Source organism: Artemia franciscana, chromosome 17, assembly GCF_032884065.1.
Source record: "Artemia franciscana chromosome 17, ASM3288406v1, whole genome shotgun sequence".
Classification (NCBI taxonomy): domain Eukaryota; kingdom Metazoa; phylum Arthropoda; class Branchiopoda; order Anostraca; family Artemiidae; genus Artemia; species Artemia franciscana.
Genome location: NC_088879.1, coordinates 9,397,507 through 9,405,715, shown reverse-complemented (window position 1 = coordinate 9,405,715; position 8,209 = coordinate 9,397,507). Strand labels below are relative to the sequence as shown.

Sequence of the window (8,209 nt, the reverse complement as noted above, 5' to 3'; positions counted from 1 at the left end):
GGCATTTGAGATGTCTATCAAGCTTATATGTAAGAATAGTGTTTAAATATTCTAATAGGAGGGGTCTTATAAGAGGCGAAACATACTGGTTTTAACCAGAAGCCATTATGCTAAAAACGCAGTTTTTTTTATTCTAGTGAAGAATATGTGAATTACAACGTTAATATGGACTATAATGACCAAAGGAATATTAAATATTAATGCAAATTCACGATAAAAAAAAGTCTTTGGGCAATTAAATTTATTATGTAAATTAATTTAGGATTAAGAGTGTGTGTATATACGTAGCAGGGGGGAGGGACCAAGCTTTGCTCTGTGAAAAGAAATATTTTTTCTTTTTTTTTTATGTGTTTTGCAGAACATCTTTAAGCATTAAGTAAGTTGGCTAATTAATTAACTAAATCACTGCATATAAATTTGAATAACCCAGTCCTTTATCAATGCAATACGGTTTCATTAGGAAACCACATCATTGTTTTCGTTATGGCATCTGCTTAAAATTATTATCTGTCCATGAAGTCCAGGTGACTTGTTTTTTTTTTTTGTTTTTTTTTCACCTAAATGCTATCTATTCCAAGCAGTTGTGTTTATGAGTTTCCGATAAAATATCCTGGCGACTCATTTCTTCCACATAAACATCATCAATTTCGAGTATTGGTGCCCTGGGGTCTCTAATTTCAGTTAGCTGGTGATTCATGAAAAGGTTATTGGCACTCTTCCTAAAATCGTGACCTCGTTTTTTTCATGCCAGAAAATGTTAGATAGATAGATAGATAAGTGTATTTCAAAAGCCTAAGGGCCATATACACACAACAATATAAATAAATAACACACAAGCAAGAACATTAAACAACAGTACAAATTACAAGCACGCACAGAAACAGAATACAGCGCGAAAATATCTAAACTAACGACAAAATAAGTTAATCATAAAAACGTTTCTTCTTACTAAGGATTAACGGACTTTTCCCCTTTATTAATAGTATTTTCACTCTTAACAACCTATTCTAAAAATTGCCAAGGACCCCCACGCTTAATTGGTCGTCCCATAAATCTTCCGCTTTCCCGATTGAAAGAGAGAGAAAAAAAAGAAGAGAAAAAGAAATTCTTGTGTTTTATATCATATAACGGGAAAGAGAGAGCACTTCCAATCTTGATGGGAAAAAGTTGACTCTCAACTAGGATTCAACGGAGGAAATTTAGTGCAATTCTATTCCGGGAACGTGGAGAGAAGAAAGGATTTGCTTAGGAAATTCTCCAGATCTAGGCCTCAAATTATTAAGACTCGCTGTCTTTGTGACTTATAATAATAATTCATATTGTGTCTTATAATAATAATTAATAATAAATTATTCCAGAAAAGAAAAGCCCGTGGGCCATAGGAAAATTACATAATACACAAACAACAAATTCACTACATTAAATTAAAACTATTCAAAGAAAACGCTCCCGATGCACCGCTGCAATCCTGACAAACCTTGCCATCCTTTTGATACTCAGGAAATTTGTATCATTCATTCTATCTACCATCCATATCTCATTCAATTTTTCTTTTCCATACATCTCACGCCTCCAATCATTCAATTCGACACATTCACACACAAAATGTATTAAACTTTCATCCTGAGATCCGCACATAGGACAAGCAATAGATACTACCTTCTCCCCTTTTCTCCCTTGATACTTTCTTTTCTCCCCAATCAAAAATCCATTTCCCCTCCAATCCAAATACGCCTTCAAATCCTCTCTACTTAACCCAACCTTCCAAAATACCTCCTCCCCCCAACTCCTCTTTATCTGTTTATAAAATTTTAATGACCCTGAACGATCCAGGCTTGCCCACCATATCTGTATTTCTTGATTCTTCAATCTCTCTTGTACCTCCCTTATTACTATTTCCTCCATACCCATAATCCCCTTTCCTTCATTCCACCATTCTCCTAATCCACACTTGTCTAAGATGTCCTTAATCTCCGCCGACCACCCTGTTTTCCTATTCTGTCTCAACGCCTCTAAGTATGCTGCCTTTGCTACCGTAAATCTCTGCATACCCAGTATCCTAACCCAATATCTCACCATGGTCACTAGCCTCATAGATCGCAGCGATACTAGCCATAAATCCCCCTGGATTACCAAATTACTAAACGAATCCCATAGTCCTAACATCCTCTTATAATGTCTCATCATAACCACCTCAAGTTTTGGACCTTTCCGATAGCCCCAGATCTCTGCTCCATAATGCATCGCCGGTACTATCTTACTTGTCCAAATCCTCTTATGTACTCTAATATCTCTCACCCGTCTAAGACTACTCCTCGCTATTTCACCGCTAATATACCTCCCCCTTGCATTCGCTAGATCCAGATGCCCACTGAATTTCCCATTACTAGTAAACTTTACCCCAAGATAAACAAATTCATTATTCACTGGTATAGTTTCACCTTTAAAGGAAAAATTCACATCTTCACTTTCCATGGCTTTACGACCAAATACCATCACCACTGACTTCGATGTGTTCAGGATTAACTTCTTCTCTTCCAAATAAACCTCCGTAATCTCTAATAATTGTTGCAGTTTCTCCTTTGTTTCAGCCAGTAATACGATGTCGTCAGCAAATAGTAGTAAGCACAGTTTAAGCAAATCTATCGATAACATTGGTGCATTATTCTTAGCGAAAAATTCATTGGCATCATTTAAATAGAGGCTAAACAATTTTGGTGACAGCACACATCCCTGCTTTAGTCCCAATAAAGATTGCACCGGAGTTGAGCACTTTCCCGCGACTTTCACTACTAATTTCACGTATTTATACATTTCGCACAGCAACAATACGAAATAGTGAGGTAGTCCTAAAGATAACAGGTTTAACATTAACAGGTTCCTATCGACATTATCATATGCTCCTTTCAGGTCTAAAAACGCTGCATATAACCTCCCCCCTTTTCCTTTCCTATACTTCTCTACCATAATTCTCAAAGTAAAAATATGATCTACTGCACTATGATTTTTTCTAAACCCTACCTGAAAAGGGGATAGCAGTTCCTTTACCTCCAACCACTTCCCTAATCTTGAGTCTATAACCTTGCAGAAAATCTTACTCATCACATTTCCTAAACTAATTATTCTATAATTACTATGATCCTGTCTGTTACCTTTTTTGAAAATTGGTATTCCTACTGACACATTCCACTGGTCAGGCCATTTCCTATTTTCAGTCACAAAACTGAAAACTGCTGCTAAAACTGGTTCTAGAACTGTTTTCCCCGTTTTCCAAATCTTTGCTGGTATTCCATCCACCCCCGGCGCCGAAGATCCCTTCATTCCTTTTAGGCTTGCACAAACTTCCTCTACCTTAATCGGTTCTAATAGACTATAATCCTCTTGTCTTAAGGGGAAACCATTCTGCTCTCGTAGCTCCTCTACTAAACTCCCTATACCGTCTTCATATTGCTCCCTTTTGCTAGTGTCCTGCTCCAGGTATGTTTTCCACGACTCAGCTGGAGGTATGAGTTTGTCGTTGGCCTTGAATTCCCGCCTTACTTCACTCCAAAACTGTTTTGGGTCTTTTGACAAGTATTCCTCGCTGATCTTTATAGCCCTAATCTCTTCTACTTGTTTTTTTCTCATTTTTAATAACCTCTTGTAGATTTTTCTCTCTGTTCGGTACTCCGATAAGTGTTTATTCATTTCCTGGTCATTTAGTGCTCCTTTCACTTTCCTGAGAAGTTGAATAAGGTTTACTTTCAGCCTCCGACAATCCTCATCAAAGAATTCGTTTGTATTTCTCACCCTCTCCTTGTTATTTGATATCCCACTGCATTTCTGGTATACTTCCTCTGATATTTCTTGCACGGCTTCTTCTAACTTCCCTTCTCCCAGTATATATATGCATTCCTCCGCCCTTTTCTGCATCTGTTCACTTTCCAACAAATTTTTCAAACGGTTTTCCTCCATACAATCTACCCTAATCTGCTGCTTCATTACCTTCCTACCCTTATCTTCCCTCTTCCCCTTATTCCTCCAACTATATCTCTCACCCTCTATCTCATACATCCATTTCTTCGCCTGTCCTGCCTTCATGACTACCTCTATTGGCTGGTGGTCTGATCCTACAACATCCATAACATAAAAATCCAAACAATTTTCCCATAACCTCCTATCAACCATAATATAATCAATCACGCTAGGCTTCCCCGAACCAAAGCACGTAAAATCTCCCCTTTCATGATCTTTACCCACCCTTCCATTCAAAATTATCAACCGACCCTCACTACAAAAATTTATCAACTTATGGCCCCACCTATTTTTCCTCCTAGTTTCATCTTTGCTTGTCCTACCTTTCGGACATCCGTTTCTTCCATACCATTCAACCATACTCTCCATACCTGATAAGCAAGGGTTGCCAAGATCCACCTGTATGTCTTCAACCTCCGTACTCGTACCCGTGTAGGCGTTGAAATCACCTAGTAATACAAAAAAATGGTCACTAAACAGCTCAACATAATTAACATACTCCTCAATTAATATGTCCCATGTATACTCATTCATATAAGAACTATTTTCAGGGGGTATATATACACAGCCTATAACATACCTCTTATCCCACATGGACATTTGTAACCACACAATATTTTCTGACGCACTCAATAGCCTATGGATGCTATCAAATATATCATCCCGGATCAATATCGCTATCCCCCCATAATGTCGACCATTACTCGATTTATTTCTCACTCTTTCAAAAACATTGTACCCTTCAACACTTAATGGGTTTTTCCCATCACTCCATGTCTCTACTAGTCCAACTATATCTTTCTTTTCATTATCAATACACGCTTCCTTCAACAGATTACTTAGTTTTGTCGCTGAAAACCCTTGAATATTCCAATGCACCATGCGTACTACCCTTTCACTAGAATTTTCACTATGGCCCCCCGTTTCCTATTCATCACCAGCAGTTACTATAGACCCTTGACTCGGCTGTTCTCTTGACACGCTTTCACCATCACTTGCCCTCACCTCCAGACCACTGCCATCCATTGGTGCTTCCTGGTTGAGCACTCCCACTAATCGTGACTTTCTGATAGGTTGATTTTGATCGTCACTTGGACTTATTATCCTAGCATGGTCGCGTTTGGCCCGTGGTTCAGGCCTCCCGGGCATCTTCAAAGCAACCGTATTTTTCGGTGTAATAAATGTCGTTGTGGTTCGAATATCCGTGTTTGGATCGTCCAATTCATTTTCATTGGCTGAAAAATATCCTTGCAAGCTACCTGTAGATTCTGCCCTGCTACGCGTTGGAGTCTCATGGTCAAGGGACTGACGGCTCTGACCTTGAAGCCTTCCCAAAGCTATCGGGACCATATCTCTAACACTCGGACCACTTACTTCAATTATTTTCTCATTCTCAAAATCATACGTCAAAATCTTGTCCTGTAAAATTAGCCTTACCCCCCTTAATTTAGCAGGCATATTTTTTGACCTAGCCTCCGCTAGCAGTGGTTTTAACTTATCTCGAGCCATACGCTCTCTTTCCGTGTAGTCAGGGGATATATACAACTTATGACGGCTAAATAGCCCAGAGGATCTCAACACCAAATCTCTCAGAGGCTTGCTAATAAATTTAATGACAACCGGGGGCACGCCATTATTTTTAGAGCGAAGGCGGAAAATATCCTTTATGTCTCGCCTCTCTAGATCCAAATTCGGGACAATTTCATTTAAGCATGACAAAATATCTGACGCTAGACTGGGTCCTCGATGTTTAGGGTCAAAATTGTATATAATCAAATTCATGTTCTTCAATTCTTTTTCAAGAAAATCTATCTTGGACTGGGTTTTCCGCAAATCTTTATTAACAGTCGAGCAGCTTAATGCCAGTCCCGCTATCTCCGATTTAATTGCTCTGTTGGTTTCCTCTACCTTGCAAGAAAATTCCGAAAAAATCGTCTTTAGGCCTTCAATTCCCTCCGCCAAAACCTCTATTTTATTTACTGAGGCTCTTAGACTTTGCATCTCCTTTATCAGTTGTTTTATACCTTCATCGCTCATCTTAGGGTATTAAATATTATGCCAAAATCTTACCTTCGATATGCCTTTCGTATTTACCCTCGTACCGGCCTTCGAGCTTTTCTCAAAAATTTTGTCTTTAGTGGCCAACAAAAACCAGATCAATCCAACTATATCCAAAGGCAATCGTTGCGCAATGAACTAATTATCCAAAAAGTTGAAAACTGGCCAAACAATAAAACTAGTTTAGATCTATATAGGTCAAAGACTGGATCAATACTGTTAGTGTACCAATTTTTATATAAAAAAAAATCTACTGTAGTTTTCGAGGAAAATAATATATATATATATATATATATATATATATATATATATATATATATATATATATATATATAAGTTGTTTGTCTGTCTATCGACTGACGTCACTGTCCGCATATGACGTCTGAATTATCAAACAGTTCGTGGTAACGAACTGTAGTAAGGAGCGACCCGGCTCAATAGTAACCAAAACTCTAAAAAATTGAATTTTGATACCAATACCTACATCAAAAGAATCGCATTTTAATGCTGATTTTAAATATATAAGTTTCATCAAGTTTAGTTTTACCCATCAAAAGTTACGAGCCTGAGAAAATTTGTGTTATTTAAGAAAATAGGGGGAAACGCCCCCTAGAAGTCATAGAATCTTAACGAAAATCACACCATCAGTTTCAGCGTATCAGAGAACCCTACTGAAGAAGTTTCAAGCTCTTATCTACAAAAATGTGGAATTTTGTATTTATTGCCAGAAGGGAGATCACGGATGCGTGTTTATTTGTTTTTTTGTTGTTTTTTTTGATTTTTTTTCCCCAGGGGTGATCGTATCGACCCAGTTGTCCTATAATGTTGCAAGAGGGCTCATTCTAACGAAAATTAAAAGTTCTAGTGCCCTTTTTAAGTGACAAAAAAAATTGGAGGGCACCTAGGCCCCCTCCCACGCTAATTATTTTACCAAAGTCAACGGATCAAAATTCTGAGATAGCCATTTTATTCAGCGTAGTCGAAAAACCTTATAACTATGTCTTTGGGGACGACTTACTCCCCCACAGTCCCCATGGGAGGGGCAACAAGTTACAAACTTTGACCAATGCTTACATACAGTAATGGTTATTGGGAAGTGTACAGGCGTTTTCAGGAGGATTTTTTTGGTTAGGGGAGGGGTTAAGAAGAGGGGGATATGCTGGGGGTACTTTCCATCGATAATTTGTCATGGGGGAAGAAAATCTCCATGAAGGGAGCGCAGGATTTACTAGCATTATTTAAAAAAAAGAAAAAATAAATATGAAAAAGTTCTTTCAGCTGGGAAGTAAGGAAAAGCATTAAAACTTAAAACAAACAGAAATTATTACCCATTTGGGGGGCTCACCTCCTCCTAATACCTCGCTCTTTACGCTAAAGTATTTTTAGTAATTTCAACTATTTATTCTACGGCTTTTGTGATTCTGGGGTCATTCTTAATGAATTTGGACAAAATTTAAGCTTTAGTGTAAAGAGCGAGGATCTGACAAGGGGGCGAACCCCCCCCCCCATATATGTAATAAAAATATGAGAATACAAAAGTTCTTTACGTAAGCTAATTTATAAGTTACGTAAATCTTTTACTAATAAAAATATTCGTAAAAAATTAAAAGTTCTAGTTGCCTTTTTAATTAACCAAAAAATCGGAGGGCCACTAGGCTTCCTCCCCCGCTCTTTTTTTCTCAGAATCATTCGAGCAAAATTATGAGAAAGCCATTTAGCAAAAAAAAAAAAAAATGCAAATTTCGTTTTAATTATTCCTCTGCGGAGAGCCAAAATCAAAACATGCATTGATTCAAAAACGTTCAGAAATTAAATAAAAAAACAAGTTTTTTTAACTGAAAGTAAGGAGCGACATTAAAACTTAAAACGAACAGAAATTACTTCGTATATGAAAGAGGCTGCATCAACGCCCCGCTCTTTACGCTAAAGGTTTTTACTGTTTTAAAAAGAAGAATTGAGAGACAGAGTCAAACTTTAGCGTAAAGAGCGGGGCGTTGATGAGGAAGCAGCCTCTTTCATATACGAAGTAATTTCTGTTCGTTTTAAGTTTTAATGTCGCTCCTTACTTTCAGTTAAAAAAACTTGTTTTTTTTTATTTAATTTCATCATATACCAATTCAAAAACGAATGTATTCAA

At 37.6% G+C, this 8,209-nt stretch overlaps 1 protein-coding gene across 1 annotated transcript in view; it reads left to right on the top strand.

Moving 5' to 3' along the window:
- The first annotated feature begins 352 nt into the window (after positions 1-352).
- The window catches only part of LOC136037801 (N-fatty-acyl-amino acid synthase/hydrolase PM20D1.2-like), a 55,550-nt gene continuing 47,693 nt past the window's right edge, over positions 353-8,209 (top strand). Inside the window, exon 1 of the mRNA XM_065720634.1 lies at positions 353-376. The gene's annotated coding sequence lies outside the window, so the exon portion shown is untranslated. The remainder of the gene's footprint in view (positions 377-8,209) is intronic.